Genomic DNA, 11,739 nt, shown 5'->3' on the forward strand with positions numbered 1-11,739 from the left:
ATAATTTGCTCCAGTGTACCTTCTGCCCCCCCTTCTTCTTCTTCTGGGATCCTAATTATTCTAATATTGTTTCATCTTATGCTATCACTTACCTCTCGAATTCTGCCCTCGTGATCCAGTAGTTGTTTATCTCTCTTTTTCTCAGCTTCTTTATTTTCCATCATTTGGTCTTCTATATCACTAATTCTCTCTTCTGCCTCATTTATCCTAGCAGTTAGCCTCCATTTTTGATTACACCTCATTAATAGCCTTTTTGATTTTGACTTGGTTAGATTTTAGTTCTTTTATTTCTCCAGAAAGGGTTTCTCTAGTATCTTCCTGCTTTTTTCAGGCCCAGCTAGTATCTTTATAATTGTCATTCTGAATTCTATTTTTTTTAAAGATTTTATTTATTTATTCATGAGAGACAGAGAGAGAGAGAGAGGCAGAGGGAGAAGCAGGCTCCCAAGGAGCAGGGAGCCTGATGCGGGACTTGATCCCAGGACCCTGGGATCATGACCTGAGCTGAAGGCAGACGCTTAACCATCTGAGCCACCCAGGCACCCATCATTCTGAATTCTAGCTCTGACATCTTACTAATGTCCAGTGCTCACTTCGGCAGCACATATACTAAAATTGACATCTTACTAATGTCCATATTGATTAGGTCCCTGGCAGTCGGTACTGCCCCTTGTTCTTTTTTTTGAGGTGAGTTTTTCCATCTTGTCATTTTGTCCAGAGGAGAACAGATGAATGACAGAACAAAATGCTAACAGGGTAACAATGACCCCAGAAAAATATACACTAAACAAATCAGAAGAGACCTGAAACTGGGGGAAAAGAAAGGGAAAGACAGAAAAAGGAAAAAAGAAAAGAAAAGAATATGATCAAATATGATCAGACTGGTGAATCAATCATTGCCACACATTAGATTTGGGGCGTATTTTGGTCTGTTAGAAGAAACTGCCTCCCAAAATTTTAAAGAAATAAAAACTTGTATATATGTACAAAAAATAAGGGTAAATATGATGAAGGGTAGAATATGACTGTAAAGATGAAAATTATAAAATATTTTATAAAATGAATTAATAAGATAAGAAGTTGGTTGAAAAAAGAAAGAAGAGAAATTAAAAAAAAAAGGGAGAGAATGTGATCAGGCAGGAGACTAGAATAAAACCATACACTAGAGATTTAGGGTATATTTTGGTCTGTTAGAAGAAACTGTATCCCAAAATTTTAAAGCGAGAACAACTTATATACCAAAAATAAGGTTAACTACAACGAAGGGATAGAATATGACTCTAAAAATGAAAAATAAAAAAGGTTTTTTAAAAAGGGATTGATAAGATGTTGGTTGAAAAAGGGAAAAAGAAAAATTCGAAAAAAAAACCAAAAAAAAGAAAATTAAAAAATATTAACTTTGAAAGACTAAAGAATCAGGGGGAAAAAAGCCATAATTCTATGTGCTGTATTCCCCTAGTGTTGGAGTTCTGCTGTTCTCATTGATCCGTAAACTTGGTCTTGGCTGGCTGTTCTTGCTGATCTTCTGGGGGCGGGGCCTGTTGCCTGGGTTCCTAAATGTCTTTGCTTGAGGCGGAATTGCCCCGCCCTTGCTGGGTCCAGGCTAAGTAATCTGCTCGGGTTTGCTCTCAGGAGCTTTTGTTCCCTGCAAGCTTTCCGTACAGCTTGGAGGACGAGAATGAAAATGGTGGCCTCCCAATCTCTGCCCCAGAGGAGCCAAGAACTTGGGGCCCCACTCCTTAGTGCTCCCCCAGAGAAAAGCAGTCAGTCACTCCCGTCTCCCCGGTCTCTGGCCGCATTCCGTGCTCACCCGGCCTGTGACCGAGCGTTTCTATCTCTGGCACCCGACCCCGTGTGGAGTCTCCCAACCCAGGAGATCCCTGCGGTGCGCTCCCGCGCCGCTCCTCTGGGGGGAGGAAGGGGAGTCTCCCCAGACCTGCCACTTGTTGGGTCCCTGCTGGAGGAGCAGTGGCCCGACTGCTGCGGATCACGGTTTATGCCAACCCCGAGCTGAGAGCCCACTCCTCGGCTCCGTCTCTGCAGCCGGCTTCCCCGCTCCAATACCTGGGAACTCTGCCGCACTCAGGCACCCCTGGTCTTTCTGTGACCCCGAGGGTCCTGAGACCACACCATCCCGTGAGGGTTCCACTCCCCGCTTAGCCACTGGAGCGACGCCCCTCCATGGAGCCAACTTCTAAAGTCCCAATTTTGTGCTCCGCGGCTCTATCACTTGCTGGTATTGGCTGACGGAGGCCTCCTCCCCCGCGGTCTATCTTCCCGAATATCGCCTCAGATTCACTTCTCCGCACCTCCTGCCTTCCAGGAAGTGGCCACTTTTCTGTTCAGAGAGTTGCTGCTACTCTTTTCTTCGATCTCCTATTGAGTTTGTAGGTGTTCAGAATGGTTTGATCCCTGTCTACCTGGATTCCTGGGACCAGATGAAATTTAGGTTTCCTACTCCTCCACCATCTTGCTCCTCCTCTTTTTAATTTTAAATAGAGGTGCTCCATGAATTTATTTTTCTAAATAATTTCTGAGATACTCATAAAGGGGAATTATCAACCCAGAGAGATGATGCTGAAATGCAAGGCAGTAATTCAACTGCAAACTGAAGTCACATAAAATTCCATAGGATAATTTTACTTCAAGCTGAATAACTAATAAGTCATCTTTGTCACAAAGTGGCATATTCCTGGCCATATTTTTTTTTAATTTTTAAAGATTTTATTTATTTTACAGAGAGAGATAGCGAGAGCAGGGACACAAACAGGAGTAGTGGGAGAGGGAGAAACAGGCCTCCTGCTGAGCAGGGAGCCTGATGCAGGGCTCTATCCCAGGAGCCTGGGATCATGACCTGGGCTGAAGGCAGATGCTTAACGACTGAGCCACCCAGGCACCCCATTCCTGGCCATATTTTTATTTTAACTTTATCAAGATCTTATGTGACAAGTGTTTTGCATACATAAATGTATTTAATCTTCATAATAATCACGTATTATTTCCCATTTTATAAATGAGAAAAATGAAAGTTTTGCATCTTCTGTCATTCAGTATTATTAAGAACATACTATGATCCAAGCACGATTTTTGCCTCAGAGGATAAAAGAGTGAATAAATCAAACAGATAATATCCTCCTATCATGAAGCTTATATTAAGTTGGGGGAGGAAGAAAGGAAATAAATGAATAAGTATGACCTTAGGGCTATAAAGACAATGTAAATAAAGCAGGGTAAGGATATAGATCTTGGGATTCATTTGCATAGTATAATTGAGGAAGGCCTCTTTGCTTATGTGACATTTCAGCCTGAATGAAAAGAGCAAGGCAGCCAGGATGATATTTGAGGAAAGAGTATTCTAGTAAGAGAGAACAAAATAAATTGGAAAAAAAAAAAAAGGTCCTGAAGTAGTAGTTTGCTTGGGATGTGAAGAACAGTCTGGTTGGAAAGGTATGACTGTGGGTGAGTGATAGGAAACAAGTCAAAGACGGGACAGAGCATTAGTAAGCCACAGGAGGGGACTTAAATATGTCAGATCTCTGTAGGTGAAGATTCTGAATGGGATAATTCTGAATGGGGTGGAAGCCACTGGAGGATTTTGAGCAGAGTAGTGACATGTTCTGACTTATATTTGAAAAATAGCACTCTCATTGTCCTTATTGGAACAAAGGTGGAAATAGGTAGCCTGCTAAGAAGAATCTCAATAGTACGGCAAGAGACTAGGTTGATAATGTTGGATAATATGAAAAGTGGTTGGGTGCTAGGGTTTTTGAATGTAGAGAACAAGAATTAAGGAGAAGTCCAATGTTTTTGATCTGGACATTGGGAAAAATGAAAGTTCCATCTTATTAGGAAGTTTAGGGAAAGAGCATATTTTGGAGTATAATTAGATCAATACTTTTGTTTACAGTGTGTTAAGTATGGGATTTGTTAGATATTTAAGATATAAGTAAGCAATTGGAAACGGTGGGGTTCAGGGAAGAGATCACACTTAAGGACATGGCATTGGATAAAATTACCTGCCAAAGTGTGTAGATACAGAAGAGAAGAGGTCTGCAGAAGATAAGGAAAATCCAACAAGACACTGAAAAGTTACAGCCATTGAAATAGCAGGAACTGAGAGAGAAGAAAGGTGGTTTTTTAGAGGCCAAATGAAGAGAGCATTAACTGTTTCAGGAAGCAGGAAGTAATTAAGAGGTGGAGTCCTAAGAAAACTCAGTACTGACATTTGGATGCAATGTGGAGGTCATTGCTGACCTTGATAAGATGGTGGAAGGATAAAGAATTGATCTTTGTAGTTCCTGTTTTTCCTATAGAATCAAGAGGAAAGACAGAGGTGAGAGTTAGGGGTGGGGGAAGATGTGGTTTTGAATGTTATCAGAGAAAGATGATCTGTCATCTAGAAGAATAGGAGAATAGTTTTACTATGGTACTTTCATGGAATTTCAGGCACCATTACCTCTCCCCTTGAGGTCTATGGTCATGTACTTGAGACCAGCATGGCTCTGAAATTTTCTTTAGCAATGTTCAGCTACTTAGGTAAAGATAGTAAGAGGTGAGGAATAGAAGTTAACCAGAGTGGGGATCTTGCCAAGTTATCTGCCAGGTGGAAAGATAGAGAAAGTTAGTATGATAGATCATGGAATCTAAATAGGATAAGGATTTTCTTTTTCTTAATTATGAAGGGGATGATGGAGAAAAAGAAATATCAGTAGATTAGGGATCCCAGTAAGGCAAGGGATTGTTGAAATTGGGATATAGAACATCCAACAATATCTTAGTGGTGGAGAGTGGGATATTAGAAACTGAGACATTCCAGAGTATAGTAATTGGTAATAACAAATTGTAGTTACTGAGTCAGGTAATTTTACTGATGACAGACTGTGTTCTTTCCAGGGCAAAATGGAAAAGCATGTGGATATGAGAGAGGAGTTGGAAAATGTATTAGATGAGGGGTTTTATGGAAATGTATTACAGGGTCACGGTTCAGAGGGGCTTAGAGTCTTAGGCTTTTTGTGGTTTCTGAAGCAACCAGGGCCTGAGGAACTAGTCTTAAAAGTATCTTAGAAGGTAATAATCAGATTTGATTAGATACTCCTGAGTCAGTTGTTCTCGGCCTTGGCTGCACGTTAGAACCACCTGGGGGAGCTTAAAAACTCTCCAGTGCCCAAGCTTTGCCCCAGACCAATTAAATCAAAATCTCTGGGGGTGGAACCAGACATCAGCATTTATTAAAGTTCCCCAGGTGATTCCTATATTCAGTCAAGGCTGAAAGCCAGTTTTCTAATTGGTGAAGCCAGAAACAACAGCAAGAAATCTTGACTCTGGAGACTGGGCTCTGCATTCTCAGATAGACCACCTCCAGCACTGTCTGCATATAAGGTAGGAGTCAGATTTGCCCTCCTCCTGGGTCTGATCATCTAAGGAGCAAAGGTTTATGAGAGAATCAGACCAAATGATTCAAAATAGTCCCGTAGATATGTTTGTGTATATTAGCTAATAAAAAGTAAAAAGAAAGTTTCCTCCCCAAGAGCTGAACAATCACAGTTTGAGGCTCTGTTCTGCAGGACAGCAGGTCACTGCTGAAATGGCAATTGATTATATATACATGGCTCTGAGCACTCCTTAGGAACTGTTTCAGAAGAATGTCAGGTGAAAGGTTCACAACACAACTTTTCACGGTTAATTAGCAGTTAGAATCTCTTCGAGAAATCGAATAGGGAGGAGCAGATGGGCTTGCAGCTCACCTTGGGGCAGTAATTTGTATGTCCCAGCCATTAGTCTTGGTTGCTAACAACATCATCTAGAGGAAATGCAATCTTATATTTTTGCTTATTTTCCATTTGGTTGCTAAATAATTTAACTCCAAAATCTCATTTCTGTTAAAAAAGAAAAATTAAATGAAATGTGTGTATCAGCTATTTAATTTGTAACATGTTGCCATAATCTGATATTGGTGTAATGCCATAAAGCACACCTGATTACTTTGTTTTAGGTGCTCAGACAACACTGACAGCCTCTAATAAGTGAAGAAATCCTACTTACAAATTACAAAGAACATTATATGTTATTGGTATCTTAATAAAATAAGTTACAGAGGAGTAAAGGTGTGCTTTTGGGTTAAAAAAAAGCTTTTATTTTAAACATGTCTCTTTAAATGGTCCTGTTTTTTGAACAAAACCAGTTGTAATATTTTAGAAAGCTGCTATGTTCCTTTTGTTGTGGCAGCAGTTTAGCTGTGCTGTTTTTAAGATAAATCTTTACTCCACAAACATTTATAGCACTCTGAGAAGGTTTTAAATCTTATTTACTAGTGCCATCGCTTTTGAGATTAAGGCATGGAAGTGGGGTCTGCCATAAACACTTGCATTTTGTTAAATCTGTAGATATAAGTGGTACATTGGCCTAAGAGAGGATGATGATTCTTGTCACCTTCCTCCACCTGGAAATGTGTATTTAGTTCTCTTTGAAAAGAAGGCATTACTTAAGTTTAACTTATTATTTTCCCAGTTGGAGTGACAGAAAATGTTGGGTGACCTTTGTAGGGTCACTTATTGTCTCTGTGAAAATTTCCTCCATCCAAAGTAGGAAAAAATACCTGCTGAGCTAAGGACTATGGTGAAGACAATGCATGTCAAACATTTTTGTACTACTCAGAAAGAAGTCAACCATGATAAATAGACTTTCCTAAAATTCACCTTGTGCCAAACTTTTCCAAGTCCATCTACTCTTCTTCAGGCTTTTGCACTCCCACTAAAAACTATGATGATGAGCCAGAATTGGTTCTAGGCAAAATATTGCAGTTAGCAGTTTAAATTTTTACCTTGTCTTTTTGTTCCTTTCTCTTCTATTTGTCTACAGTGCGTCTATGGATTTCGTGTTCTATTTACTCTAACATACATAATGCCAGATACAGTTTCACCTTCCTACTTAAGGACTGCATCTGCCAAAATCAGCCCCATTTTAAGTCTTCTTTTGTTACTTAAAAAAAAAAAAAAAGTCTTGTTTGGACTCTACCCCAAACCAATTAAATCAGAAACGCTGAGGTTGTAGCTTAAAGAATCTTTAGGTTTAAAACCTCCCAGGTGACTCTAATGTACCGACTTGGCTAAGTATCACTGTCTTAAAGCCAAAACTATGGATTCTTAAACGTCTAATTCTAAAGAGTTCTCAGGTGAGTAAAGAAGATACTTGTAGACTGGAAATCCTTATAGGCTATTTATGAGCCCAAAACTAATGAGAGGACATTGTCTTATCAGCCTAAAGGATGACAGCAACCAAGCCAACAATAATTTTATCTTGCTATGAAATTCCTCAGTGTCCGTGACCTTTATTTTCTTTTGTCTCAGGCACTGAGTTTACCTGTAATAATCTATCACACACTGAATGTATTATTATTCCCATTTTACCTGATAGTATAATGCTCACTAAGAAGCGACTAACTTTCTAATTTTGTGAGGGCGGGAAGAATTCCAAATTTATTTGACATTATGTCACAGTGAATCTCTGGCTCTGAGAAACATTGTATAATCACTCCAATGACAGTAGTTATCTGTTCTCCTTGCATGCTTTAGTTAATAAGCAATGCTTGCTTGCTTGCTTGCTTGGAGTTGTCTCTGTTCAGAATGATTAGGAGGATGTCCTCAGAATTGTAAGAATACTGTGATGTTCATGGCCATGGTGACTTGGGTTCAAAACCATAGTTTTCTAAACTAAATGCTTTTTGAACATTGGACCAGGTACTAGAAAATAACTAAAACTGAGAGCCCCTTGTGTTCTTGAAGTAAGAATTTACATATATGGTGAAGATAGAAGACTTTGGTTGAAAGTTATGTGATAAGGATCAATATGCTCATTTTCAATTTCAGTTTTTGAGCTCCTTTGAACTTGTACCCTGAACCTGATTATAGCAATACTGAATTAGTTGCTATTTAATCAATGTAGTAAAATGAAGAAAACTGTTAACATCTGCTTTCATTCAAGTCCATCTCTCTTCCGCTAAGTTATGGTTTAGAGGACAGGTCTTTTAAATGCATTTTAGAGGCATTCATCCTGCCTCACTCTCACTGTAACCTTTGAGAAGAGTGCTAAAAGGTCAAGTCAAGGTTACTTTTTTTTTTAAAATATGGAATGCCTCACGAATTTGCCTGTCATCCTTGTTCAGGGGCCATGCTAATCTTCTCTGTATCTGTCCAATTTTAGTATATGTGCTGCGGAAGCGAGCACAAGGATACTATTGATTAAGAGCATTAGGGGTTAAGTTTTCTTGTATAATGCTGGAAGAGATTAAAATCTATTTAAGGCTTCCAGTCTCTGGTTTGCATATAAGGAGCTTGGAAGTTGCCACTCTGAGTCTTAACAAGTAAAAAGCAGAATAGACTAAAAAATAAACAATTCTGGGATCTGTAGGTTGGGGGGAGACACAGGACAAACTACTGTCCCCAAGATTGCAGAGTCAGGCAAAAACAGGGCATAAAGTTCCATAGTCTATTCTATGGAACCAGGGAACCAGTGCCAGGGTAGGAAAACCTGAACTATAACTGACAAATTGCTAGAGGTTCCAGGTGGACAATTCTGAGTGTTAAAAACCACAGAGGCCCCAGTCATAGGCAGGGGGCCCACAGTATGTGAGATTTACTTCCAGAAACATTACCAGATTTCTACAGTAAGTATAGGAGAATAATTCCCTCAGGCTTCCTGCAGGGGGCGGGGGGGCAAAGGAAACATTTTGAAATACTTAGAGCATTCTGCTCTTCTTAAGAAGGTGTGCCCTCAGGAGAAACTAGTTTAATGGCAGTCTAACTTGCTGGGGTATTATCAGAGCCTAGCTGACCTGGGGGAAGGGAAATACCTAACTCCAGCATCCTCTAGCTATCCTCCACCACATAAGTGGGGAGAGAAAAAAAAACGAAAACAAAAAAACCGGAAGAAACATTTGTGAAATTTACTGTGCAGGGGCATAGGCTCACTAAAAGACTGAGACCTAATCAAAGGACTAAAAAATGCTTTCCCTCACCACCATATTATGAAGGCCTTTTTACAGCAGTCTCTTTTACCCAATACCTCATATCTGGCTATCAGGAAAAAAATAGAAGGCTTATTAAAAGGCAAAACAAACAAACACAATTTAAAGAAATGGAACAAGCATCAGACCTCAGACATGGTAGGGATATTTGGATGAAAATATATTTTATCCATTTGGTGGTCCTTTGGTTGTCCTATGATGTATATTTTTGGAATATTATTTCCTAATTGTTTTGATAAGACCATCTTATGGATGTTTCTTACTTGCTCTGGGCTTTAAAAGTTTTAGTCAAATGCTTTATGCTTTTAGGAGAAACTGGTTTTCTCCTTGATGTGTTACCACCATGAGTAAGATGAAATACTGATGACTAAAGAACAACTGTAACCTTAGGGACTTGGCTTCTTTGGCTGGCCTGTTGTAAACAAGATGATCTACGACTTACTAGATCTTATGACTTACTTAGTCCACTTGTCAAAGTTGGGGTCCCCCAAAGTCATTTGGGGACAAATCCTTTTTAATCATAAATATTGGTTCATTTGGATGTTTCACACATGTAATTTATTTGTAATCAAAGCACAATTTATTTCTATGTTCTATGGCCATGAAAACTTACTCAGAGAGGCAGTGTTATTACCCTTACCCTTGATGCAATTTTCACAGGTCCAAGACATTTCTTGTTCCTCTCTGATAACAATCTTACGGTTTTAGTCCTTCTAAGTTACAAATACAGTGTTAATTCATTATGTAATATATCACTATAAATAATAAGTAATATTTTAACCTTGCTTTTTCTCTTTTTGGCATGGCTCACCATCTTAGACCTGGCAGCCCCAGCACAGATACGTTTATTCTGCTGCCACAGCCACTTTAAAATTCTGAAGCATTCACTCTGTCTTCCGCCTTAGGGAATTGACATTCTAGGATCTGGGAGTAGTGCAATGGAAATGCCCATTTTTCTCTTGGGGGAGGGTGGGGACTTCCATCAGTGAGTCTCTTAAGAAAACCCACTCTCTCTGTACCTTGACCCACTTTATTATCTCTGATTTGCTTGAGGAATCCAAGAATTGTTAATATTGACATTATCTTTGTAAATTTTGCATATGGTCATCTGTCTTGTACTCATTTTTATTGATGTGTATCATATTTTTTGTCTTAATTGAAGCAGAAAGACTTGTGTTTTAACATCCTGTTACATATGTATTAGCCTGGAGTGTCTCTCTCTCTCTCTCTCTTTTTTTTTTTTTTTTTTTTTTTTAGCTTTAGAGAGTGATAGAGCACCAAGGGGGAAAGGGGCAGAGGGAGAAGGAGAGAGAATCTTAAGCAGGCTTTACATCCAGCATAGAGCCTGACTCAGGACCCCATCTCACAACCCTGAGATCATGACCTGAGATAATATCAAAGAACGGGATGCTTAACCAACTGAGCCACCCAGATACTCCTGGAGTGTCTCCTTTTAATATCTTCAAGAGCCAGGGATGCTAGTAGGCAGATGAAACAGAATTCAGATACTATTTGGAATCATCCCATTTCATTATGATCAACTCTCTTCTGATTAATTTGGCCTAGCTTGCCAAATTCAGTTTCTCTTAAATTTCAGATTATTTACTAGAGTAAGGAAAAAGCTATTTGAAATAACTACTATAAAAAGACAAAAGTCAGTGGGAAATGTTGAGCCCTCATATAGGAATCGTTTTCTATGAATTGAGTCACAAGAGCTGCATTTATTTTATAAGTTCTCTGGTAGGTTGGACTATTTAGATAAGCTTTAGGAACCAAATGGTATTGTGCACTGGGTCTGTCCTCACTCATGAGGCTGGAAAAATTCTTCCCACCTCATCTTTAATTGGCCTTTTGTACCCTAGAATCATAGTTCACATTAAATGGACACTGTGAGTTGAAGTATTGCTGTGCTATCTGGACATTCACATTAGTGTATCAGACTTTACTAGCTTCATAGGATTTACCAAGGTAGGACATGAACATTTGAGGTATTAATAACTGATAATATTTTATATGGCTAGTTATTTTTAGTCTCTATAATATGGTGAAATAAAGTTTTGTTCCTTTCCTGCAAGGTGTGCAAGTTTTTGAGCTATAGATTGTAACTTTCTTTTATCCCTTAAAGGTGAATTACTATTAAAATTTAAACTATAGTTTTATACATTGCTGCCTATGTTTACCATATTTTCATGCTGGAAAATTACAATTATAAAAAGGTTTTTCTATTAAAGATTTTCCAGTTTATTTAGATCCAGTGATTTCTTTTTCAGGAAAACACAATCTTAATAGTTTGTATACAATGGAAGTAGAATCTGAGGCTTTTAGGGAATCATTTAAAGGAATGTTATGCATACACTACTTTTATAAAAAGAGACTCCTAGAAGATGGCTGAACCACTGGAAATCTCCTGGGTCCTGAAATGATGAGGTGAAGCAGATCAGCATCACACCTCTTCCCCAACATGCTGTAAACATACACATGCCATGTTTATGTCTATTAACTATGACACGAGAAGGAGAAATAGACTATTAATATATAAAGCTACCAATATTTTGGGGTTAGAAAAATAGAAATTGACATATTTAGAGAGAGAGATGAGTCATGAATTAACACGATGTCAGGAACTAAAACTTAATGGCATATTAAAGAGATACTCTTTAAAATAGTGAATCTAATGCCCTAAATGTATCAAAAACATTTGAATATTTGTTAAAAAT

The 11,739-nt window shown here is 38.7% G+C and overlaps 1 non-coding gene across 1 annotated transcript; it reads right to left on the reverse strand.

Annotated features, from left to right (window-relative positions):
• Positions 1-8,116: 8,116 nt before the first annotated feature.
• Positions 8,117-8,223, reverse strand: LOC112822908 (U6 spliceosomal RNA). The gene has a single exon (XR_003207878.1). It is a non-coding gene; the product is annotated as a U6 spliceosomal RNA (small nuclear RNA).
• Positions 8,224-11,739: the final 3,516 nt, after the last annotated feature.

This window comes from Callorhinus ursinus, unplaced genomic scaffold (genome assembly GCF_003265705.2).
Source record: "Callorhinus ursinus isolate GAN/ISIS: 27379988/994484 unplaced genomic scaffold, GSC_fseal_2.0 scaffold8, whole genome shotgun sequence".
Lineage (NCBI taxonomy): Eukaryota > Metazoa > Chordata > Mammalia > Carnivora > Otariidae > Callorhinus > Callorhinus ursinus.